The sequence below is a fragment of the Pristis pectinata genome, chromosome 13 (genome assembly GCF_009764475.1).
Source record: "Pristis pectinata isolate sPriPec2 chromosome 13, sPriPec2.1.pri, whole genome shotgun sequence".
In the NCBI taxonomy this organism is placed as follows: Eukaryota; Metazoa; Chordata; class Chondrichthyes; order Rhinopristiformes; family Pristidae; genus Pristis; species Pristis pectinata.
This window is the reverse complement of record NC_067417.1, coordinates 6,476,465-6,502,487: the sequence shown is the minus strand read 5'-3', so window position 1 is coordinate 6,502,487 and position 26,023 is coordinate 6,476,465. Positions and strand designations below refer to the sequence as shown.

General features: G+C 42.0%; 1 protein-coding gene across 1 annotated transcript in view; it reads right to left on the bottom strand.

The window, feature by feature from the left end:
* cdh8 (cadherin 8) overlaps positions 1-25,625 on the bottom strand; it is a 249,829-nt gene extending 224,204 nt beyond the window's left edge. Inside the window, exon 1 of the mRNA XM_052028021.1 lies at positions 25,344-25,625. The gene's annotated coding sequence lies outside the window, so the exon portion shown is untranslated. The remainder of the gene's footprint in view (positions 1-25,343) is intronic.
* Positions 25,626-26,023: the final 398 nt, after the last annotated feature.

The following is a 26,023-nucleotide window of genomic DNA, read 5'->3' as shown; positions in this document are numbered from 1 at the left end:
CACGCAGAGAGTGGTGGTTGCCTGGAACGGGCTGTCAGGTCGTTGATAGGACAGTAATATTTCCTTAAAATATCATAAATTCCAATGATGTAGAGCTCAAAATAGCTTCCAAAATTAGACACTTTTAAAAATATAGAAACATAGAACAGTACAGTATAGGGACAGGCCCTTTGGCCCACCATGTCTGTGCTGACCATGATGCCAAATTAAACTAATCCTATCTGTATGCACATGGTCTGTATCCCTCTACTCCCTGTCTGTTCATCTGCTTGTCTAAATGTCTCTTAAACGTTGCTATAGTATTTGCTTCTATCACCTACCTGACAGCCCGTTCCAGGCACCTACCATTCTCTGTGTGAAAAACTTGCCTTACAAATGCCCTTCAAGCTTAACCCTCTCACCTTAAAGTTATGCTCTCTAGTATTTGACATTTCTACCCTGGGAAAAAGACTCCAACTACCTACCCTATCTATGCTTCCCATAATTTTATATACTTCCATCAGGCCTCCCCCCTAGCCTCCGATGCTTCAGAGAAAACAATCCAAACTTATATAATCAAAAAAGTGAAATCTTCCAAAATAATTAGGCCGCTTAATGGAATGGTAATTTGTTTTGCTCTCCATGTAAGAGTATCCCTTGATGTATCTAAGAGTGATAAACCTGATGCTTGCCGAAAATAGGTTGAACATGAAAAATAACCATTTCCCATGTGTCCTAAAATCACTGAAGATAACTTAAAAAATGTACACTGGGGCAATTAGCAGACCAGATTGCACCTCCCTTTAGATCATAGATTTGTAGCAAACTGCTCTTCAGCACATCTTCCACACCCAAGCATTGAAACACAGAAGACGGAGACAAGCTGGAGACCAGATGTTGGTACATCTGAGCCACTTGATCTGCTGCTAAAATTACCTCCTCTAGGACTGGTTGGTTTGAGAAGCTTGGCCTCATTTATTTGAAAGGGATCATAAACACCAATTAAAAGTGCAAGTGCAGGTAAGTGCTTTTTTTTACTTTAGGTTTTGTTTAAGTATTTCTCCAACACACTTTCAATTCAGAGGATACACAAGAAACTACAGATGTTGGAATCTGGAGCAACAATCAATCTGCTGACATAGAAGTAATGATATAGAACGGATGGTATAACAATAATACACATTTATGGAACACTTTTAAGCTTGTTAAATGTACCCAGATTCTTCAAAGGACTATTGATAAGTATGACACTGAGCACAATAGGAGACATCACTGTCCCTGTGCTGCTGCAGCAAGTAAGATTTTCATTGCACTTGTGTGCATATGACAATAAAATCAACTTCAACTTTGATTAAATAAAAATAGAAAATGCTAGCGCTGTTCAGCAGTCAGACACCAACTGTGTGCTTCTCTCTCCAAAGATGCTGACTGACTGCTGGAGGAACTTAGAGGGTCGAGCAAGTTCTGTGGGGCGGGAGGAGGAAATGTTGACGTTTCAGGTTGAAATCCTGCATCAGGACTTCGTTTAATTCACTTTCCTTTACATGTTACACAGTAGTATAATACATTTTCTAGTGAATCCGATAAGTGCAGGAACCAGGGCCCCTGTGAGTTTAAAGGGACTGTGGAAATCAGCACTTGGAGAGTCGTATTGGAGGGGCTCTACTTCATTAGGAGTTGGCGTATGGTGCCAAAGACTCCTGCAAATTTCTACAGATGTACAGTGGAGAGCATTCTGACTGGTTGCATCACAGCCTGGTACGGAGCCTCCAATGCACAGGATCACAAGAGGCTGCAGAGGGTTGTAGACTGAGCCAGCTCCATCATGGGCACAACCCTCCCCACAATCGAGGACATCTCAAGAGGCGGTGCCTCAAGAAGGCGGCATCCATCACTAAGGACCCTCACCATCCGGGACATGCCTCTCCTCGTTACTACCATCAGGGAGGAGGTACAGGAGCCTGAAGACCCACACTCAACGTTTCAAGAACAGCTTCTTCCCCTCCACCATTAGATTTCTGAACAGTCCATGAGCGCATGAACACTACCTCATTATTCCTTTTTCTTTGCACTATTTATTTATTTTTGTAATTTACAGATATTTATGTCTTGCACTTATTACTGTCGCAAAACAACAAATTTCACATCATATGTCAGTGGTAATAAATCTGATTCCGATCCTGATTCAAATACCAAAGCTTTGGGAATTCTGAACCATCAGATAGTGGATTATTGGAGTCCTCCTCTATTTTGTTTCATTGGCCAATAAAATGAAGTATAACTGAATGGACAGTGATGAGAACAAGTGGTGGCTGATACTTTCACAAGCTTTTTCAATCAGTGGCCAGAGATATGTTCTCTCCACCCCTTGTGTTTTGAGGAGATAATTTATAGTTGAGGATCTAGAGTTGTGCTATGATGAGCTGAATGGACCACTGCCTGAAACTCACTATTGAGCTCATGGTTACTCGGAGAAAGCATTGACATGTTCAACCATCTGAACCTTCTGATTTGCTGCTTGTCTCACTGAACTTTCGCTGTATCACTGTGTTAAAATAAACCAGCTTTAATTTGAAGCTTGACTCTATCATGTTGATATTACTGCAGCAGTTTTATGGGGCTATAAATTTAGGAAAGGGACTGAGGCACCCACTTTAATCAAGCTTCTTGAGTTGATTAAGCTCATTACCCATCACAACGTTGCCCTTCCTTCGTGAAACTGAAGCAGGCTTTGTCGTGACAAGAGCCTGTTTAATTGGACTTGGGAAGCTGGGGTTATTTTTCCTGGAGCAAAGGGCATGAGGAGATTTGACAGAAGTGTACAAGATCATGACGAGTTTAGCCAGGGTAAGTAGAGGGAAGCTGTTCCCACTAACAGATGGTTCAAGGACCAGGAGCACAGATATGAAGAGTAACCTTTTTTTTAACATAATGGATTGTCAGCTGCCTGTCAGCAGGGTTGGAAAAGGATCACTCAGAGCCTTTAAAAGGCAATTGGACCAACACCTGAGAGAGAGACACACAAGAAACTACAGATCCTGGAATCTGGAGCAACACACAAGATGCTGGAAGAACTCAATGGGTCAGGCAGCATTTATGGAGGGAAATGGATAGTCAACATTTCAGGTCAAGACCCTTCATTTGGACTGGCCTTTTGGTATAGTGGTTATCAAAGACAGCAGTTTTGCAAATAGTAATGGCACAGGCGGACATATAATCCTTTCTGTGATATAATCTACTGTAGCTACAGTGGGAGGAAAACCACAGTTCTACTCCCAGAATAAATTGGGAAACTTTAATGTTTATTGGAATCAGTCAATGGGGGAAACAGAACTTCAGTTTAACAATCCTTCTCAGGGGAAATGTATTACTGGAGTAAGAAGTTAAATTTTGATTTCAACTCTGTTTTCTTTTCATTCCAAGAACATGCAAGCCTATCTTTCCTTGGCCATCCCTAACTGTCCTACAAAAAGTATTGTTGAGCACCTTCTTGACAACATGGAAGCTTTCTCCCATTTAGAGTCATGGAGTTAAACAGCAGAAAAATAGTCCCTTCAGCCCACCTGGTCCATGCCGACTAAGGTGCCCATCCAAGCTAGCCTTATTTGCCAACATTTGGCTCATAACCTTCTAAACCTTCCCTATCCATGTACCTGTCCTAGTACCTTTTAAATGTTCATATTGTACCTGCCTCAACCACTTCCTCTGGCAGCTCATTCCACATACATACCACCCTCTGTGTAAAAAAGTTGCCCCTCAAGTTCCTGTTAAATCTTTCCCCTTTCACCTTAAACCGATGCCCTCTAGTTCTTGATTCTCCAACCCTGTGAAAAAGACTGAGGGCATTGACTCTATCTATGCCCCTCATGATCACCCCTCAGTCTCCTACGCTCCAAGGAAAAAAGTCCATGCCTGGCCATGCCTGGCCAACTCAGTCCCTCCAGTCCTGGCAACATCCTTGTAAATCTTTTCTGCACTCTTTCCAGTTTAATGACATCCTTCCTGTAGTAGATGACCAAAACTGAACACAATATTCCAAGTGCAGTCTCACCAGTGTGTTGTTCAACCACACTATGGCCTCTCAACTTCTGTACACAATGCCCTGACTGAAGGCCAGTGTGCCAAAAGCCTTCTTCACCACCCTGTCCACCTGTGACTCCACCTTCAGGGAACCACGTACATGAACTCCAAGTTCTTAGGGGAATTAAGAGCCAACCACATTTCTCCGGGCCTGGCCTCACATCCTGTCCACACTAGTTAAGGCTGATAGTTTTCCTTCCCCAGATTACCTGAGTGAATCAACAGCATTTGAATGGCAATCCGGCAGCTTCATGGTTGCCCCCAGTGAGATTAGCATTTCCTTTAAATGATTCCAAATACTTTAATTAAATTTAAATACCCAGCTATTGTGATGGGATTTGAATGTACATTTCAAGACTATAAGCACAGGACTCTGCATTATTAATTCAGTAATTTAACCTTCTTGCTCCTCCGCTCCTCAAACCGAGTTAAGTAAGACTCCCAATAATTGACATTTGACAGCAAAGTTTTGACGAGAGTGAAGCTACTTCCATTGGTGACAGTTTTGTTCATCAGAGGTTTCAAAGTAACAGTGCAGAGATGGTCAGAGTTGTATAATACACCAAACTGTTGAACTGGAATCCAAATTAGTATGAGGGCCATTGATAGGGTGGATAGTGAGAAACTTTTCTCCATAACGGAGGCATCTAATACCAGAGGGCAGAGAGTTAAAGTGAAGAGTAAATTGGTAAACTGGTTTACCATTGTCACATGTACCGAGGTACAGTGAAAAACTTGTCTTGCATACCATCCATACAGATCAATTCATTACAACAGTACATCGAGGTAATACAAGGTAAAACAATAACAGAACGCAGAACGAAGTGTTACAGCTACAGAGAAAGTGCAGTGCAGGTAGACAGGAAGGTGCAAGGTCATAACGAGGTAGATTGTGAGGTCAAGTGTCCATCTTAGCATACGAGGGGACCTTTCAATAGTCTTATAACAGCAGGATAGAAGCTGTCCTTGAGCCTAGTGGTACGCGAAAAGCAGAGTATTTGCTAATGGGCGAAAGGGATCGTGTTACTGAAGCCAATGTGCAAGTGTAGCAAGTGATTAGGAGGGAAAATGGTTTGTCAGTATTTTTGTAAAGAGGGTTTGAAGTCTTAGTGCAACTGCATACACCCTTGGTGGGATTGCACCAAAAGTTCTGCTTGATATTTTGGCCTCAGTCATAGAGTCATACATCGTAGAAACAGGCCCTTCGGTGCACCACGTCCATGCCGACCTTTTTGCCATTCTACATTAATCTCATTTGCCCACATCAGGACTGTATCCTTCTTTGCCTTGCCTATTGAAGTGTCTGACTAAATCCCTCTTAAACATAGTAATTGTATCTGATTCCATGTTCCAGGTATCAACCATTATCTGTGTAGAAAACTTACCTCTCAGATCCCCTTCAAAACTCCTTCCTCTCACCCTAAACTAAAGCCTCTTGTTTTTGATACCCCTACCATGCGTAAAGAGGTTTTGACTATCTATCTAAAACAAAATCAGCCTCTACTTACTCAAGAAAGCTCAAGCTCCTTACCTGAGAAAGAATATACTACCATAGGGGGAGTACAGTGAAGATTCATTTGACTGGTTGCAAGGGTGGGGTGTTCTGTATGAGGAGAGACTGAGCAGATTGAGACAGTGGCATGGAACAAGCTGCCAGAGGAAGTAGTGGTAGTGGGGACAATTACCTATAAAAGGCAGTGGGACAGTTGCATTGATAGGAAAGGTGTACAGGGATATGGGCCAAATGTAGGCAAACAGGCTCAGTTAGGCAATGTGGTCAACATGGACGAGTTGGGCTGAACGGCCTGCTTCCGTGCTGTATAACTCTACGTCTCCATTCTTTAGAGTTTAAAATCATGCAAGAGCTCACTGAAAATTCGCAAAGGCCTTCACAGGCAAGACTATGACCTCACAATCTACCTCGTTGTGACCTTGCATCTTATTGCGCTGCACTTTCTCTGTAGCTGTGACACTTTACTCTGTACTGTTATTGTTTTTACCTGTACTACATCAATGAACTCTGTACTAACTCAATGTAACTGCACTGTGTAATGAATTGACCTGTACGATCGGTTTGTAAGACAAGCTTTTCACTGTACCTCGGTACAAGTGACAATAATAAACCAATACCAATACCAATGCATGGAGGATGTTTCTCCTGGCTGAGGAATCTAGGACCAGGGGCCCGGTTTGATAATATTGGGCAGACTAGTTCGGACAGAGATCAGGAGAAATTTCTTTACTAAGAGGGAGGCAAACCTTTGGAATTTTCCCCAGTGGGATATGGAAACTCAGTACTCTTGTCCATTTAAAACAGAGATTGATGGATCTCTCAGCATTAAGGGATATAGGGATGGTGCTGGAAAATGATGCTGAGGTAGACTATCAGCCATGGTCTTGATGAATAGTGAAGCAGGTTCTAAGGGCTGCATGGCCTATTCCTGATCCTATTTCTCATGTCCTTAATCTAAACTGACATACCTTAATCAAGTTATGGTTCACTGAGCATTTGATACTGAGCAGGGCAATCCATGATACGGAGTGCTAGATAAGCAATGACTAGTAGATTAACCAGCTTTAGAGATGGTATTGCAAAAATAACTAACAATGGTGACCTATTGTCACCTAATGTTACCCAGAAATAATGCATCATTTATTCAGCTTTTTAAGAACTTCACAGAAGACCAGCCATCTGTGAAAGTCACTGATGCAGTCGATAGGTTTCATTGTATTTTTATTCTAGTTTTGATATCTTCTGGTGAAGGTTAAAGAGAATTGAGTGAAGCCATGAAGCAATCCTTGTAATTCTTGATTTGAAGAATAGTTGACTTGTTTCTATGCGTCTATCTGCTTTTACAGATTAATATGGGGAACACAAGAATGTTTCATTAAGCTTCACTCTGCTGAATAAACAGGAAATCTGCACACATACCTTTCAAATGCAGAACTCATGATTTTCTACTCATTGCAGATGAATAAAACCTTGCCTGAGATATTAAACATCACATGGACCAGTTAACTGCTTCCTGTCTGAATGCACACTATAACTAAAACTTGCAGTCACAGAGTCGTACAACACAGAAACAGGTCCTTCAACCCACTGAGACCACGTAGACCATTCACCACACATTTGCATGAATCCTATACTAATCCCATTTTATTCTTGCCATATTCCCATCAATTCCTCCCAAATTCTACCACTCACCTACTCACCTTGGGCAATTTTATAGTGCACAATTAACCTCCCAACCCCCTCACCTTTGGGATGTCAGAGGAAACCAGAGCACCTGAAAGAAACCCACGTGGTCACACAGAAAATGTGTCAGCTCCACACAGACAGCACCAGATGTCAGGATTTAACCCAGGTCACTGGAGTTGTGGGGTAGCACATCTACAAGCTGAGCCACTGCACAGTGCGAATTTATATGTCTATTTATATATCGCCTGCATGCAATAAAATTCCCGAGTTATCATCTTCATCCCAGTTCCTGGAAAATGAACCAGACCCTTCACCAACATGATGTTTTATTTGACCATGAGCTATGTTCCAGATTGCATATCTGAGGGATGTTCACAGATAATGCTCAATCACAAAGGTTCGGGAGTTAAAGGGAATTCCGCTGCTTATTGTCAAGGCAGCCGAAGACGCAGCTGGCAATAGTAGTTGTAAATTAAATAATTGGATACCTTATCTAAAAACTAATGATAAACCTGGATTTTTTTTAACATGCAACATTACAAGCTGTCTTGTGAAGACTGGATTTGCCCAATACGTCCGTTGAACTCATGCAGATAGTCGACAATTGCAAATGTGCTTTTTTTCAGCAAATCTTTTCAAAGGCCTTTGTGGTATCATCACAGATGGAGACTATTTATCCCACTGCTTCCAGATGTACTGATGCATAGAGTGTTCTTGGATTTTCATACATTCATTGACTATCTAAATGGAATCGATTTAGAACCACTGAGCACCAACTTCAATCTCATCCAATAACTAAACTAACATAGTGCAGAAGGGAGACTGTATCGAACACATGCATGATTTAACGACCACCACCACACATCTAATTACACATCTGCTGTAGACCCCACCCACCCAGGTCATTCTCTCTTCTCTCTTCTTCCATCAGGTAGAAGGTACAGGAGCCTGAGGGCACGTACCAACAGACTTAAGGACAGCTTCTACCCCACTGTGATAAGACTATTGAATGGTTCCCTTGTACAATGAGATGGACTCTGACCTCACGACCTACCTTGTTGTGACCTTGCACCTTATTGCACTGCACTTTCTCTGAAGCTGCGACACTTTACCCTGTACTGTTATTGTTTTAACCTGTACTACATCAATGCATTCCGTACTAACCCAATGTAACTGCACTGTGTAATGAATTGACCTGTACGATCGATATGCAAGACAAGTTTTTCACTGCACTTCGGTACAAGTGACAATAATAAACCGATACCAATACCAATACCAATTTAGGAGACTTGACCTTACACAGAGATGTTCATTTGTCAAATTGAATCACTCGGACATTTCAAATTTTAATCAATGAAAACCCAAAAAAAGCACCCCCAAATCATACTTGAAAACCTCATTTTTTTCACCCATAGAACTTAATGCCTGCAATAAATTTCAACCATACAGGAAAGGTCCCAGACAACTGGAGAATAGCCAACGTTGGTCCTTTGTTTGAGAAGGCCCATAGAAACAAACCAGAAATTGTAGGCTAGTGAGCCCTACATCAGTGGTGGGAAAGCTATTAGAGAGAATTCTTAAGATTCTTACATATGTTTGGAAAAGCATGGGCTTATTAGGGATTGTCAACATGGCTTTGTGTGGGGCAGGTCATGTCTTACAAACTCGACTGAGTTTGTTAAGGAGGTGATGAAGGTGACTGATGAGGGTAGAGCAATGGATATGACATACATGGACTTTAGTAAAGCATTCTCAAAGCCATCATGTCAGAAGATAAGGTATAAGAGACCCACAGAGACTTGGTAGATTGGATTCAAAATTGGTTTGGTCATAAGGGTAGTGGTGAGGGGATATTATTTAGAGTGGAGTTCTGTAGCCAGTGATATTCTACAAAAATCAGTGCTGGGACCTCTGTTGTTTGTGATGTATCTAAATGGCTTGAACAAAAAAGTGTAGGTGGGCTGATTAGTAAATTTGCAGATGACACAGAAATTGGCAGAGTTGTGGACAATTAGGAAGGTTGTCAAAGGATACAGCTGAATGTGGATCAGTTGAAAATATGGATAGAGAGATGGAATTTAATCCGGACAAGTGGGAGGTGTTTTGGGAGGTCAAATGTAAGAGGAAAATGGCTGGACCCTGAGGAGCATTGATATACTGAGGGAACTTGGGGTAAAAGTCCATAGCTCCCTAAAAGTGACAACAGAAGTAGATAGGGTGGTAAAGAAGGTAGATGGCATACTTGCCTTCATCGGTTGGGGCATAAAATGGTGTTGCAGCTGTATAAAACTTTGATTAGGCCACGGTTGGAGTATTGTGTGTAATTCTGATCGCAGCATTACAGGAAGCATGAGGAGGCTTTGGAGAGGGTGCAAAAGATGTTCACCGGTGTGTTGCCTGGATTGGAGAGTATTAGCTATAAGAGAGGTAGGACAAACTTAGATTGTTTTCTCTGGAGCATCAGAGGCTGAGGAAAGACCTGATAGACATTTATAAAATGATGATGGGCTCTTGACCTCACAATCTACCTCATTATGACCTTGCACCTTATTATCTACCTGCACTGCACTTTCTCTGTAGCTGTTACCCTTTACTCTGCATTCTGTTATTGTTTTACCTGTGCTACCTCGATGCACTGTGCAATGAATTGATCTGTACAAACGGTATGCAAGACAAGTTTTTCACTGTACCTCAGTACATGTGACAATAATAAACGGACTCCAATTGCAATTCCAAAATTATGAGAGGCTTAGATAAGGTAGATTGTCGGTCTTTTTCCCAGGGTTGAAATGTTGAATACCAGAGGACATAGGCTTAAGATGAGAGGAAGAAAGTTCAAAGGAGATGTATGCAGCAAGTTTTTGACACAGAGAATGGTGGGTGCCTGGAATGGGCTGCCAGGGGTGGTGGCGGGGGGAAATGTTATGGAGGTATTCAAGAGGTATTTAGACATAGAACAGAGGGAGAGAGACCATGTGCAGGCAGATGGAGTTAGTTTAAGTTAGCATCATGGTCAACATAGAAATTGTGGGCCGAAGGGCCTGTTCCAGTGCTGTACTGTTCTCTGTTGCATGTTCCATATTTTATATTTAGATTTTCATTAATTTTGCTTTAACAATACCACATATAGACTACTCACCGATCACATTCAGAGGGATGAGCTATCAGCAGCAGTGAGGTGGTGACCTGGTAAATAAATAGCGGTAAACTATAATCTTACTATAACTATGAATTTCCACGTGCTCTTGTTATTGCTGATTTCCATTTATTCATGCTGCACAGAGGCCGAAAGTTGATGTGTTCTTTTAATGAAGTGACTTAATTACCCAAAATACCTAATTTTGTCAAAAATTGGCAAAAAACACAAACACACAAAACTGAAGTAAACATAAAAACTGAAACACTCAAGCCCTAATTATGATATTAATGCAAACTCGGCATGGAAAGAAGGATTGTATATTAATATGCTAAACACAATGAATGATCAAATGATTTGTAGTCAACTTCCCAGCATGAAACACTTTTGGAAAGGAAACGCTTTCTGGTCTACGGGGAATGTACAAAATAATTGAATGACTCTTTCGAAAGAGGCAGCACAGATGTAGTGAACTGAATGGATTCTTCCTATGTTCCGTGAATTTATGATTGGTTGTGGAGTCAAAACATCCTCTGGGGATTTCAACAAAAAATCTAGGCCTAAATTCCAGTACAATACCAAGGGAGAGCTGTACCGTCAGATGAGCCATCTTTCTGATGTGAAGGTTAACTGAAGATTTCTGTACCTCCCTCAGGAAGCTGTAAAAGATCTTAAGGGCCTGTGACAAGAAGAAGCAGGGAAGGAGATTCAATCAGGAAGGGAATAATCAATAAATTGGTAATTGGTATATTACTGTTACTTTGTCATTGGTAATTGGTTTATTACTGTTACATGTACCAAGATACATTGACAAACTTTGTTTTGCATGCCATCTGTACAGATCAGTCCAAAACTTAAGTACATTGAGGTAGTACAAAGGGAAAAGCTATAACAAAATGCAGAATATAGTGTTACAGTTACAGAGAAAGTACAGTGTAAGTAGACAATAAGGTGCAAGGGCCCTGACGAGGTAGATTATGAGGTCAAGAGTTCATCTTTATCGTACAGGAGGTCCACACAAGAGTCTGAAAGCAGTGGAATAGAAGCTGTCCTTGAGCCTGGTGGTGCATGCTCTCAAGCTTCTGCACCTTCTGCCCGATGGGAGGGGGGAGAAGAGAGAATGTCCGGGGTGGGAGGGGTTACATTGGCTGCTTTCCCAAGGCAACACGAAGTGTAGACAGAGTCCATGGAGGGGAAGCTGGTTGTTGTGATGGTCTGGGCTGTGTTCACAACTCTCTGCAGTTTCTTGAGGTCTTGGGCAGAGCAGTTAACCCTTGGGAAGATGCTGGGAGGTGTGAAAGAACAGAGGGACCTTGAAGTGTACATCCACAGATCCTTAAAGGGAGCAGGATATGTCGATAAGGTGATCATAAAGGTACATAGGATGCTTCACATTATTAGCCAAGAGATAAAATATAAGAGCGGGGAGATTATAATAGAAACCTATACAATATGTTGATCACAGCTTGAATATTGTGTACAGCTCTGGTTACCACGTTGCACAAACAATGTGATTGCACTGTATAGGGTGCACTGCAGACTTACAAGGATGCTACCAGGACTGCAAAACTGTGGCAGGGAGGAATGATCATACAGTCTTGGATGTTTTTATTGCAACAGAGGAGGTGAGGGGAGTGTTAATTAAAGTCTATAAAATTAAAAGGGGCTGAAATAAATTAGATCGAAAGGACCTCCTTCCCTCAGCAGAGGGGTCAAAAATAAAGGCACACATATTTAAAGAAATTGTTAGCAGGATTAGAAAGGGCTTGAGGGGGGTAAAGAAAATATTCATCCAAGGGAGGTTGTGATCTGGAACTCAGTGCCTGTAAAGGAGGGAGCAACAGAAAGTCTCATCATGTTTGAAAGGTGCCTGGTTGTATAGTTGGAGGGTAGTGACTCACAAGAATACAGATCAATCGCAGGAAAGTAGGATTAAGCAGGGCATTTATTTTTGACTGTGTTGAGTAGATCTGTAGAATGAGAAAAAAGTCAATGTTTCAGGACAACGACTCTTCTTCATTCTGTCTATGATCTTGCTCACCCTTCATAGCCAAACCAGCACATCTCTGTGTTTCTACAGTGGCACAGCTGCTAGCTTATAGTTCCAGCAACCCGGGTTCAATTCTGACCTCTGATGCTGTCTGTGTGTGGAATCTGCATGTTCTCTCTGGGTTTCCCCTGGATGCTCTGGTTTCCACACCTTTGGGATGTGGGAGGTTAATTGCCCACTGCAAAATTGCCCCTGGAGTGCAGGTGAGGGGAGAGTTAATTAAAATGTGTAAAATTATAAGGGACCTGAATAGAATAAGAAGGAAGGACCTTTTTCCCTTATCTTGGGGGTGGTGAAAGGAACATAAAGAGAACAGAGAACAAGGAAACTGAAAGAGGGAATCTGATTGCTCCATGAGCCGGCAGGAGCTAAAATGGTCTCTTTCGATGTCATATGAAAGCATCCACAACATTGCCAGAAATAAGTTGTTTTTTTTTCACTGCTCTTTGTGTGGACTTGATTGTAGACAAGCAAGCATAAAGCAGTGGCTACATTTCAGAAATACCTCATGTCTGAAAGTCCTGAGAGCTTCCTTTTGTGCTTCTAAAACATGAGCAACAAAACCTTACCTTCCAGTCCAGGTGAATCTGCTCCACGTCTTCCAGGTCTGTTCTTAAACAATCACTTACCAGGTGGCTCCACTCCAGGACTTCTAGGACTGACGAGTTGCAGCCACTTACCTCAGAAGCATGGTAAGAGGGCTGGGCTGCAGGTGAGGCTGAAACAACGTGGATACAAGACCCCCCTCCCCAGCATACTACTAGCTAACGTCCAGGCCATTGAGAACAAAGTTGATGAACTAAGGGCAAGACTGACCTACCAAAGAGAACTGAGGGACTGCTGTGTGCTCTGTCTCACTGAAACATGGCTTACACCTGCTTCACTTGACTATGCCACACAACCTGAAGGCTTCTCAGTCCACCGAATGGACCGTGATTGAGTCCACTGCCCGGTGGCTCTGATATCCACCATCATGAAGTGCTTCGAGAGGCTGGTTATGGCACCCATTAACTCCAGCCTCCTAGAAAACCTTGGCCCACTGCAATTCACCTGAGCAGCAAAGACACCTATGTTAGACTTATTGTTTATTGACAACAGCTCCACCTTCAATATCATAGTTCCAAGCAAACCCATCACCAAACTCCAACATCTGGGACTCAACACCTCCCTTTGCAACTGGATCCTTAACTTTCTGACCAACAGACCACAATCAGTGAGGATAGGCAGCAACACCTCCAGCACGATTATTTTCAACAATGGTGCCTCACAAGGCCGCGTCCTCAGCCCTCTTCTACTCTACTCCCTATACACTCATGACTGCATGGCCAGATTCTGCCCTAACTCCATCTACAAGTTTGCAGATGATACCACCGTAGTGGGCCGTATCTCAAATAACAATGAGTCGGAGTACAGGAAGGAGATAGAGAGCTCAGTGACATGGTGTGGTGACAACAACTTTTCCCTCAATGTCAACAAAACAAAAGAACTGATCATTGACTTCAGGAAAGGGGGAGGTGTACATGCACCTGTCTATATCAATGGTGCTGAGGTCGAGAGGGTTGAGAGCTTCAAATTCCGAGGAGTGAACATCACCAGTAGCCTGACCTGGTCCAACCAAGTAGTCACCATGGCTAAGAAACCTCACCAGCGCCTCTACTTCATGAGGAGACTAAAGAGATTTGGTATGTCCCCTTTGACACTCACCAACTTTTATCAATGCACCATAGAAAGCATCCTATCTGGATGCATCATGGCTTGGTACAGCAACTGCTCTGCCCAGGACCGCAAGAAACTTCAGGGAATTGTGGAACCAGCCCAGCACATCACGGAAACCAGCCTCCCCTCCAAAGACTCTGTCTATACCTCTCGCTGCCTTGGTGAAGCAGCCAGCATAATCAAAGACCCCGCTCACCCGGGTCATTCTGTCTTCTCTCCTCTCCCATCAGGCAGAAGATACAAGAGCTTGAGGGCACGTACCAACAGGCTCAAGGACAGCTTCTATCCCACTGTTATAAAACTATTGAACTGTTCCCTTGTACAAAGAGATGGAGTCTTGACCTCACAATCTACCTTGTTGTGACCTTGCACCTTATGGTCTAACTGCAGTGCACTTGCCTGTAGCTGTGACACTTTACTCTGTATTCTGTTACTGTTTTTACCCTGTACTACCTCAATGCACTGTGTAATGAATTGACCTGTACAACCGGTACGCAAGACAAGTTTTTCACTGTAACTCAGTACAAGTGACAATAATAAATCAATACCAATACCAATCTTCAAGCTCCTAGGTGCATGGAACGTAAGCATTGCTGGCATGGACAGCGCGTATTGACCATCCTAAATATCCCCCAGAAACGTAATTTGCTGGGTCATTTCAGAGGACAATTAAAGAGCAATTTTGAGGATTTGGGTATTGCTGGCTCGACCAGCATTTATTGTCCATCCCTAATTGCCCTTGAAAAGAATAGATTGTCAAAGCATTTTAAAGCAAATGACATTGGAGAGTTTGGAGTTAGTTACCAGCCAGGCCAGCGAACCATGGCAAATTTCTTCCTGAAAGCGGCATCACAGGAGAACACATCAGTGAAGAAGGCGTTTGGCACTCTGGCCATTAGTCAGGGCATTGAATACAAGAGTTTTGAGGCATCATGTTGCACTTTTACGAGGCGTTGGTGATGCCACAGCTGGAGTATTGTGTCCAGTTTTGGTTACTCTGTGAAAGGGAATACATCATTAAGCTGGAAGAAGTGCAAAGAAGATTTGCAAGAACCTATAACGGATGAGTTATAGGGAGAGGTTGGGCAAGTGAGGACTTTATTCCCTGGAATGTAGGAGACTGAGGGGTAACTTTATGGAGGTGTATAAAATCATAAGGGGCTTTGATAGGGTGAATGCACACAATCTTTTTCCCAGAGAAAGGGAATCAAAAACTAGAGGGCATTAGTTTAAGGTGAGAGAGGAAAGATTTAATAAGAACCTGTGCAGCAACATCTTCATGCAGAGTGTGGTACGGATATGGAACGAGCTGCCAGAGGAGGTGGTTGAGGCAGGTACATTAACAACAGTTAAAAGGAAAAGGCGCTTAGGTATGTTACGGACTCAGTGAAAGTCCCTTTAAGATAGAGAGTGTGTGTGTATGTGTGTGTGGGGCGTGCTTACGTCAATAGAAGATAAAGGACGTAATGACGTTGTTGAAGAAGTTAGAAGAAGAAAGGGAGAGAGAGAAGGGAGAGAGACACCAGCCTGCTTGTTTTTCTCTATCGATGGATGAGAAACAATAACTGTGTTTGCCACTGAAATCCATGTATGGAAGTTGGAAGTAATCCGGTGGAGTTCACTTTGTTGCTGACCTGTAGAAGGAAACAGGTATTTGTGTGTGGACGACCACGGTTCGGATGCTTTTCGGGGTGAGCAAGTCACTACCGAGTAAACACTGAAGTGTCGTTTGGGTTCCATCGTGGAACATTTGGATTTCGTATGTACTCTCTCTATGTTTTCTACATCTACATCTTATCTTCAGACAATGGTGGTTGTTGAAGAAGAAGCCCTTGCTCATGTTTCACCTTATGGCTTGCGGAACTGAACTTTAAGAACCATTCAGGAACTGGGAGTTTTGGACTTTGTCACACACACACACGAAGAGTTTAGTTTTGGGGTTAACGTTCGAGGTTCAACATTCTTGAATTCTAACATACTAACATTTTTACTTTTATTTTACGTATTATCAATAGTAGTGATTAATAAAATAGTTTTTAACACTGAATCATGCTCAGTGTGTTTCTTTTGTTGCTGGTTCGTGACAGGTACGTGGATAGGAAAGGTTTAGAGGGACATGGGCCAAACGCAGGACTAGCTTAGACGGGCATCTTGGTCGGCGTGGACAAGTTGGGCTGAAGGGCCTGTTTCTGTGCTATATTATTCTATGACTTTGTCTTTCTGTAACAAGATGGTAATCAGAATCAGAATCAGGTTTATTATCACTGACATCATGTTGTGAAATTTGTTGTTTTGTGGCAGCAGTACAGTGCAAGACATAAAGACATAAAAATTACCGTAACTTACAAATATAAATAAATAGTGCAAAAGAGGAGTAGTTGTAAACGGGAGTACTTTATATTTCTCTTAGGAGCTGCACAAAAAGTTACTTCCCTCCGACACCATCTTAACTTTTGATTTTATGGATTAATTCCTCATTACCCAGAACTTAACTTCCTCAGCCGTCACGCTGGGACCCCTTTCTCCAAGATGTTAATCCACCCCTCTCATTTAGTCCAGGGTGCTTCCTGAATCAATGCTGTGTGGCTCTGACTTTGAACTTTGCTCCTCTGTGAGCTCCAAGGTGCGAAGGACATTGAAAGTTCCCTTGGGAAGAGAAACATTTTGGAAAGAAGTTCTGTAGTGCTGGCGAAAAGCACTGTAACATTGGTCAGGGTCTTTCAAAAAAGGGGAAAGGAAGTTTTATGCACAATAAACCAGCTTTCTGCTGTTGTCTAGTCTGAGGAAAAATTACCGTCACTGTCACCAGACAATCCCTGGACCTTTACTGAAGACAGAAGTCCAGCGGAAATCTATTTACCTCGAGATACACACAGACTGTCGCAGTGCAAAATGTTTAAATTGTCACAAATATTCAGGAATGTTCTTAAGATCTGCCTTCAATAACTTGTCAATTATCTCTCCTTAGAGATAATCTTTCACACCCTTTAAATAAATATGGAAATTAACAGTATTCATACTGAAACCAAATTAGGAAAAACATAATCTTGGCAGTTTATCACTTGGAATAATTAATTTGGATTATTGCACATTGAGATTATTTTTTTTAATCTCAATGTTATCATAATGCTGTTCCTTTATAATTTGTATCTGGCTCTATGTCTCAGAAGAAGAAATGGCTTTTATCACACTTTGGACCGAGTTCTACCTCTCATCTTTAAACCACACAATGAAATTCGGCTGGTCGGTATTGTGCCAAAGTCAAAGTGGTTATTGATAAATCTGGCCAGACATGACAGCTAACTTTACCGACCATTTTATGGCATTAGTGCTTAAGGAATATCCTGCCAATTCCCACAGCCATGCCCACTCTAAGTAACCCCAGGGCAAAAACAGCATAGCTAGATACTATATGGTACCAACCCACGTCTAAACTACCTCCTTCAACCCTTAGTCATATAAGTACATCCTTTTCATCAAGATGTCAAATGTGGTAACCTAATCAATATTTTAGTCATCAAGGGCGGCTGAGGCTTTCTCCTGATGGTTAAGCAGGGGAAGTGGTTTTGACTGGGGGGGATGTAGGACTCACGGGATGCCATCAGTCCTCTGGAGAGGGAGTCATGCTAATAGTGGGCAAAGAACTTGTCCAAGTTGTTTAAAAGCGGACTTTAATTAACCAATTAGTGATGAGCCAGCCTGGTACACATCACTGGATTCGGACATCTGGCACATTAAACTGGTTGGCATGGCTCAAGCTGTTCTGTGTACATTTTTCCATCATTCTAATTCGCTCAAAGATCATTTCACCCATTGCCCTGTGCTCGCTCATCTACATTGGCTCCTGGCCCAGTAGTGCCTTCAATTTCAAATTCTCATCTGTGAATCCCTTAAGGACACTGCCCTCCTTTTTCATTCCTAAAATCACAATCCCTGCTCTCCAATTCTGGCATTGTGTGGTCGTAGAGTTTACAGAATCACACAGCACAGAAACAGGCCCTTCAGCCCACCATGTCTTTACTGACCATCGAATACCTACCTATACTGATCCCATTTTCCAGCACATAGTATGCAGTCTTCTCTGCCTTGGTGATTCAAGTGTTGGTGTAGTCCTGATTTTTATCATTGCATTACTCAAGGTCAAGCCTTCAAGCCCTAAACTCGCAAGTCTTTCTCTAAATCCCTCTACTTCTCTACCTTGGTTCAGGAAACTTCTTCAGGAACTGAAATCTATCTTTTGGTTCAAGCTGTTCATCATCCGCCTTACTATCTGCTAATGTGGCTAGGGTTATTGCCAGAGTGAAGCATTTTGGATGGTGTCACTATGTTTCAAATGCTTTAACAACGGGCATTGTCCTTATTGATGGCAGCTTTTTACAGAGAGGGGAGGATAGGTATAAAAGTATATAGAGCTAAGCAGCATGGAAAACAGGCCCTTCAGCCCAACTCATCTATGCCGACCCAGTTCCCTAACTGAGCTAGTCCCACTTGCTTGCTCCCACATGCAGGGCTTCATGGGTACATCCCTCCCCACCAGCAGTAGTATCTACAGGAGGCGACATCTGTCATCAAAGATCCCCACCATCAAGGCCATACCATCTTCTCGCAGCTACCATCGGGCAGGAGATACAGAAGCCAGAAGTCCCATACCACAAGGTTCAAGAACAGCGATTTCCCTTCAACCATTCAGTTCTTGAATCGACAGGCACAACCCTAATCACTACCTCAGATAGCAACACTGTGACCACTTTGATCACTTTGCACTACAATGGACTTAGTTTTTTTTGTTCTAATTGCGTTCTTTCTTGTATAATTTTGTGTAATTTATGTCATTAATTTATGTTTTTTTTCTGTGAATGTTGTGTATCTGATGCTACGTGCCTGTGATGCTGCTGCTAGTAAGTATTTCATTGCACCTATGCATATATGTACTTGTGCATATGACCATAAACTTGACTTTGACTTTGACTTTGCTTACATTGGATTGCAGAAGAGTATGGAGTTCCCATTAAAGTTCTCCTCCGCAATTGCAGTGTAAATATTAGATGGGTAGTCATGCAAAGTTGCCAAAAAAGATCATGTGTTGTCCAGCTATAGGATTTGGTTGGGAATTAAATTGTCAGATCAATGTAACAGCCGGAGCAAAGATTGGCTGTAACACTGAGGTGGCAGCAATTATCCCCACTTCTTCTGGGCATGTTTCTATCTAATCCAGAAATTGTTGTGCTAACAAGAGTCTAATTGGAGAGTGCATGACTGCGACATCAATGCAGAAAACTGACATTTCTTTTCTAAGAAACTGAAAGACTCTCTTTGATATGGCCATTCTTTGACTGATTTCAGTTTCACAATCTGATTATATCTTATTATTTGTGGATGATGAACATCAGAGACTGGTTGGGCTGAATGGCCTGGTTCTATGCTGATTAGTATCTGTTGTCCTTATTTATCCAGATATACTGTATATTCAGAGAAGGGTGATCTTATAAAACACTGTCCTCTAGTTAAATGCAGCTTTCTGGTCAATGTTGTCAAATTACCAGTGCATAGTTGCCTCTAACCTATTTAAACTGTTTGCTTCTATAGCCTTTCCTTGTTATTTCCTTCACATATCGTTCTTTCATCAGGATATTCCTTTCTACTCCAAACATTCTACTTTTTCAAAAATATGTTCTCTTGTATTTGTACCTTTGCTGTGGTAAAGAATTCTCCTTCATCAATTTTTGCATTTTTGTTTGAAAATAATGAACGGGTTCTGCAAAGAAACAGTCCGTTCAGCCACCATATTGTCTTCGGCACTTTGAAAGGGCCACCCAATTAGTCCCGATCCCCTGCTCGCCTCCATAACCTTGCATTTTTTTGCCTCTTTTGATTGTATGCACAATTCTCTTTTGAAGGTTGCAACTGAATCTGCTTGTACCATTCTTACAGGCACTGTGTTCTACATCAGAACAACCCACAGTGCAACAAGAAAAAAATTCCCCTCATCCCCATTCTGCTTTCCCCAATAATTATCTTTTTTTCTTAACTGTAAATGTTAGTTTGGAAGTGTGGAAATGCACAGCCTTTCAAAAAAAGTCTCCGATTTATTTTAATCTTTGTACGTTACATCAGTTCTGAAGCACTGAAGTCAGATTTGTTGCTTCTCCCTGTACCCTCTCAAGGACAATTCAGAGGAGATGAAGGGGCTATTCAGCTTAACCAGGGTTCCGATCAACATCCTCTGTGTTAACTTGGCACAGCTGATCGCACTTCTGCCCCAGGTTAGAAAGCTGTGGATTCAAATCCATTGCCAGAATGAATGCAATCTAAGCTAACAATCCAATACGGCACTGAGGGAATGTGACATTATTGGAGGTTAACATCCTTTGCTTAAAATGCAAAACCAAGGTCCTGCATGAGGATTTCAGTGGATGTTAAGTAAGCCACTATTCAAACAAATACTAGGAAATCTTACTGATGTCCTAATCATCATGCTCAGTAAAAGAGATTAACTGATCATGCATCTCATTGCTGTTTGTATAATGTGCTTTATGACATCCTCAGTTGATATTACAAGTATTATTTCATATAAATCTTTTCATTTTGAACTCTGTCCCTTATTTATCTTTTAATTGCATTTTAACAAAACTAAACAGATACTGTTCGTGTAATCTGGCTGAAAATGAATTTTGACTGGTGATGTAAGATTAGTAAGATAGCTTGATATATACCAACAGATTTATCATTCAGTAATCATCCATTAACTATTAGGAGTGGAGATTATATCGCAATTAATAATCCCTCACTGATAACAAAACCACATAATAACTGTTGAGGATTTCTATGCAAGTTGCAATGTATAAATGGACAGAGAACATGGCTCAGTCATCACCCTTACTGACTGCACAGTAGGGGTTGTAGCAAATAGTGGACATGCAGAAACAATTTGAAGGCTACAATCTCACCTTGGGGTTTAGATAACACTTGTAAACTACTTGAATTTTGCTCTTACAATTAGATCCCTCAATTAGATCCGCTCACAATCAATACTAGCTATAATTCTCCATATTATTCATACGAGACTGTTAGAATCCAGTAAATAATATGTACAGTAACTGCAAAATATATTGAACCCGTGCTTAATGCAGTATATGGGAAATAAACTACTTTAACTCAAATTGCAATATAAAATGCATAATAATGTATACTTCAAACAGTGCATTTTCAAAAATTATATACACAGAAGATATATACCTGCAAGATTGTTCTAGTTATGTAAATCATAGTGTATTTCAATAGACAGAAGAATGTTAGATCATGGTATTATATACAACTGTGTGAGCCATTGTATTTTTTAGTACAAAGTGCCATTTACTAGTGGTATAAAAGCTACTCTTTTGCCCTGTTTCATGATTCTGAGCCATTCCCTAAATTGCACAGAAGATTGAATACAATGAGACAGAATTTCTCAGAAGCGAGGGAATTAGATTTTTTTTTGGAGGGAATGTTATTCAGAATCACCAGGCCTGTACTAGTTCTGCAACGTTACCAGCCGCATTCATCAGGGCATTCAGTCAGGACTTTGTTTCGATATGCTGGTCAGTAGCCATGACACCCACCACCAGCACCACCGACCCCCCTCCCCCAAGCTCTCCACAGCCTCCTTATCATTTGGACTCGATCAGTGGCCTTCCATCAGTATCATGGCCAATGGACTTGCACATAGCATAACGATTTTACCAACTAGCTTTCAATATAGAAAGTATAAGGAATGATCCATACAGCGATGAAGCTCCAATTAACCCGGAAAGATGAAATAGCACAAAACTAAGATATTCAAGGGCTTTAAAATGTTGGTTGCTAATTTGCGGAGATAATTAGGACATAGGGGCATATTGTCCCAATTTTCAAGGGCATAAACGTCCCCGGAGAGCACAATAGAGGCAACTGTTGCAGCAACATTTCACGTTTGCCCTTCGACGTCCTCCCCCACATTACATTCCCTCTGCAATATTCCATAGAAACCCATGTTACACCATTACTTCAAAGACTGAGTCCACCCTAGACAAAACAAGGCATCAGGATTGCAGCTCAGGAACTTGTCCTGGAGAACAGGGCAGACAGGACAGCAGTCAGGGATGGGACCACATCTCGGCTGCAATCATCTCCATTTTCCACAGTTGCCCTTCCTCCCCACATGCTTGTTTGACCCAACACAACCTGCCAACACTTGGCCCATGCAATCAAACCTTTGGGTTAGGCAGTTGTGACAAACCAGAATGCCTTCAGAACAAGAGTACAAGGCAGAAGGTCGTTTTTTTTTTCTCACTATCAATGAGATGAAGCAGGTATGAAATGGCTTCAGGTTTGACAAAGATATTGAACATTCCTTTCAACAAAGTGCACATTGAAATTTCTCCTATCTGTACTCTGCCTACTTTACTGTCTCTAACGCTGATCTGGATAATCCTTAGCACTGTCAGGGTTAAAAAAGGAGGCATTATTTACTGCCAGTGTTTTACTGTAATACCTACCCTAGAATAATGGCATAATTGGGGAAAAAAAGGATTAAAACTACATCTTCTGTGTTCTATTATATTTGCCTACCGTTCAGTTCTAATATTTAAATTTTCAATGGCAGAGCTGATTGTTGGATTCAGAAGCCTTTCATTCGTGACAGCTATACAGTGTGGAGAGCTAACTCTTACATATTTAATTAAAGTAGGGTTTAATAGATTCAAATGCATTCACTGCTAAATGGGTTTTAGCACACTTTATGATTTTTTGAAGGCTGCCTTTTTAGACAGAGGGAAAAAAAATCTGTTAAGATCACATTGTGATTCTATTGGAATGGAATTGTTTCCTGAAGTATCCGCGACCTTGTGTTAGTGTCAGTGGACGGTAAAGCACCAGAACAGAGCGTGATAAAGCTAATATACATATTTTATTCATTTGTGAAATCAAACGATTTTGCGATATTAATCTGTTTGAAATCTCTGCAGCACTTTCAAGGGCTATCACTTGTTCATCTGAACAGTCTATTTCTCATTTGTCCCTTTCCCTCGATGTTGCGTTTCTCACCCGCTAATCTTGCAAACAAAAATCTATTTGTCTCGCCACTGAAGTAGGAATGTAAGTGAAACTAAGCGCTGCCGCGGAATTTCTTGCGTCTCCCTGTCCTGCGAAATTTTGGATAATTCTCCTTCGACGTTTGGGCGACATTTTAACCAGTGACTTAGCACTCCGGGGCTGCTTTTTAAAAAAAACACAAGATTTGCCTGAATGGAACTTTTATAACCAAGACTCAAATTTTATTCGCAATGAATGTCCAACGAAAGGGTAAATAGAGAGTAGTGGTTGTGCGGTTTCCCGTATCTTCGCAACACTGGGAAAGATGCATTGGTGTAGAAGTGATAAAGATACTCAGCGCAGTTATCGGACTTGTTATTTTTTTTTGGGGGGGGGGGGTGGAGGGAAGACACTAAGATAATTGCTATTTGCATTTATTTTTGCACAATTAATTACTATCTTTGTGCCGGACGGTAGACAATGATTTCCAACCACTTTTCATTGAGATAAACGACCTGTAGAAGATTTCATCGCCTCGAACAACATAGCTGCCAAATTACCTCATCTGCTCAAATGCGAGGACAACCCATACAACTGGTAGATCAACGAGTGCTAACACCAGAGAGCTGGGCTCAGGACAAATGGGGGTGAGAGGGAGAGAGGGTTCGTGCATGTTGGACGGGAGAGAAAGGGTCCAAAGTGCTCGCACATTCACCATCCGCGGGCCCCGAACCATGCGGCGGGACTGAATTTCAGATGGAATTTGGGAACTTTTTGATCGCCTACATCGGAGAGACGGCGCACCGTTTAACCCGCTTGAGAAACCAATCCTCGACGTGTAAACCCACGAATTTGGATTCTTGTTCGAGCCCAATAAATTTTGGTGAATTCAGATAACAAATATAGGGCATTTAATTATAAATTACTTGTGGTGGAGGTGATGTTAATTCTTCCACCTTCTCTGATTTAATTCTTCCAAGCTTTTCCCTGCCTCGATGAAAAGATAATCTTTAAATTGATTAAAATTAAAACGCCCAAACCAGTGTAAATCACATCTATTTATTAATTGTTATAATTACCAATAGTTGTTATTAATTGCAGAGAAGAGGGGAATAAATGTAATTTGAGACCCGGTGATAAAAAGTCTTCAGCATGACGCTGAGACAATATATTCACCACTGATATTCCTGGTTTCTCCAACCAATTTAGAGTTGTCCTTCAAATAGGTTGATGTGAACTCTTAATCCAAATGATCTCCAGAGAACCATGTTTTCACGTTAAATAAACCCAAACTATTGTCTTAAGACCTCTTAGTTGATGTGACCAGGTACGTAATTAGATTGGTTTTTACTCTTAATGGCGCCATTTGACTGGGCAACCTTAAGGTGATCAATGGAGAGTCCAAATCAACTGTACACCTTCTGAAGGAAGGGTTGAGCCCAGGTTGGATTATCAGGGGTTGGGAAGCAAGAATCCAGTGCATGAAATCGGATGAGAAGAAAGTTAGCCTAACTCCATCCCTCGCCTTTCGGCCAGCCCCAATGTCATGTGCGAGGAATTCGGGAGACAGTGGCACTAAAAATCTGCATGATGAGTGAAAAGCTTGGGGTGGCAAGTCTGCCCCTAATGTAGTAACGACAGACTAAAGCGCTCGTGATAAGAGTGAAATTCGACTTCAAAGTTGGAATATTTCCTCGTCCTACCGCGTCGAAGAGACGGCGGTGGATGGAGCTCCCTTTTATGATTTATTCTGCCAAAATAAAATCTGATGCTATTCACAACAGGTGAATAGGGATGGACAGGGCGACGGGATGGTTGGAGCAACAACCTTGGGTATTTCCGATCATATTAAACGTGGGCCGGAAGGTCTGCCACATATTGATGGAATTTACTGTTTCTTTATCGATGGGGTGGGGGGGGGGGATGCAATATTTGTTCCTTCTGGCTGTGACTGTAACTTTGAACGGGCCCCCACTGGAGAATGTCTTAAATCTCCCATTCAGCCCGGTTTATGGTCCCTCGTTCCTTGATTCCGTTCAGAACGGGAGCGAAGAGCAGAATTCATATTCTCAACACGCAAACTACACATCTTCAGAAAACGCACACAGACACACACATGCACAAGACTTTACCTTATTCCACAAGACGACGGGTCCGCCAGATTGCCTCTTTATCAACGAGCCGGTTGCATCGTCGTAACATGTGCTAATGGGAGGAATAGTGCTTCACAATCCCGGTGATCCGTTCACCTATTTGTCAATGACCAGCAAGAATATCCTGTGGTTCCTCCAGTACAATGCAAGCGTGCAATGTGTCGCTGCTGTGAATCAGACAGAACGCAACCATCCCTCTTCCCCCAAGCGCTTGCCTTCCCGGGGTAGGTGAGACAGAAAGAGCGAGCAATCTCACCCCCTCACTTTCTCTCCCCACTCCCTCCCCCCCTTGTTTAAAAGGCTCGCTGTTTTTTTCTTCATTGCCTTGTCGGGAGACAACATATCCTCAAAATAACTCCCGTTGTAAAAATGCAGGAGCTGCACAGTGTGTCTTGCTGATTCTCTAGAAACGTTGGTACAGGCTCCATGGTTTGGAGCCTCCTCTAACTGCTGTCATTGGACTGGCGAGGAGGAAGGTCCGACGCTCGGTAATTAATGCGAGCTCTTTCATGAAGTGTGTGAGAGAGAGAGAGCGAGAGAGAGAGAGCGAGAGAAATACCCACCCACCCACATACAGACAAGTTTGCCTTCTACCCAGAGTGTAGCCAAGGGCAATGACCCCTCATGTCCAACGCCCTGCGATAGACCACTGCCGAGAG